The following is a 514-nucleotide window of genomic DNA, read 5'->3' as shown; positions in this document are numbered from 1 at the left end:
CTGTGAGTTTGAGCAGCGAATCATTTATCAGATCCAAAATCAAATGCATTTTTATTACATGCAATTTTAAACTTGTATAATCAGATAAAACATAGAGAGTTACTGGGTTTAAATGAACTCCCTGACAGACCTCTTCGTCAGGGAAGAAAATAAATGTTTTAAAGAGATTTCCAAGTATTTAAATACAGAGTAAATGTTAAACCCAGTTTTCCCAGGAGAAGCCTAAACAGAGAGGACGACCCATTGCTGTTCAGCGTGGATTATCAAATGCACACGTTTATTAACTCTAAAGGATTTAATCTCAATCTAAAATACTGATTTCTTGGCAGCGGTGTGTTATCGAGAATTAACAACCTCTTAAACTTCTAATTTGACCAATCAGAGTTGAGTATTCAGCTAAGACGTTTAATACAATATAATAATATATAGTAAAGTAAAATATATAATGGAGAAGATAAAGTAATGTGTGCACTACTTCAATATATAAAAACATGTATGTTACAATAGAGTTATT

The sequence above is a fragment of the Gymnodraco acuticeps genome, unplaced genomic scaffold (genome assembly GCF_902827175.1).
Source record: "Gymnodraco acuticeps unplaced genomic scaffold, fGymAcu1.1, whole genome shotgun sequence".
NCBI lineage: Eukaryota > Metazoa > Chordata > Actinopteri > Perciformes > Bathydraconidae > Gymnodraco > Gymnodraco acuticeps.
The sequence above is the reverse complement of the archived record's forward strand: the minus strand, read 5'-3'. Positions refer to the sequence as shown.